Here is a 555-nt window from a genome sequence, read left to right on the forward strand (position 1 = left end):
ATTTTTAATACGACTGACTTTATATTTAATTTGAATTTAACATTGAAAGTTGATGTGAATAAAAACATTGCAAGTTAGGCTACTAATCATAACACTTTCATGGTACAGAAAGAGAGCAAAGAACATTTTCACAGAGTCTAGAGTTCAAGCACTCTCAAAAACTCCCATTAAAATCACTGAAGCTGTTTACACTGTGAAATTAATATCTTACAGATTCGTACACACATTTGCACTTCGAGAGAATTCGCCAGAAAGAGTCAGCGAGCGTTTCAAAACACCGCGTTTCAGCGATGACTCCTCTGAATGCGTCTGATTGGTCATTGCATTCATAAGCTCAACAGCATCGTGTGATTGGTTAATGCGCAGTGCTGTAAAAACGCATCTGTCTCAGGCTTAGCGCCAGCCAGCGAACGCAGATTTGAATTTAGCAGCTGATGATATGATGCGTTGAACGTTATAATCACACCGGTGTGATTGTATTAAATACAGAAAATATTAATCGGCTATTTTTTGTCTTTTGGAAGCTGCATTCAAAATCCACTTGGCTCAAAAATC

The sequence above is a fragment of the Sinocyclocheilus rhinocerous genome, unplaced genomic scaffold (genome assembly GCF_001515625.1).
Source record: "Sinocyclocheilus rhinocerous isolate Xijiao unplaced genomic scaffold, SAMN03320098_v1.1 scaffold1649, whole genome shotgun sequence".
Taxonomy (NCBI): domain Eukaryota; kingdom Metazoa; phylum Chordata; class Actinopteri; order Cypriniformes; family Cyprinidae; genus Sinocyclocheilus; species Sinocyclocheilus rhinocerous.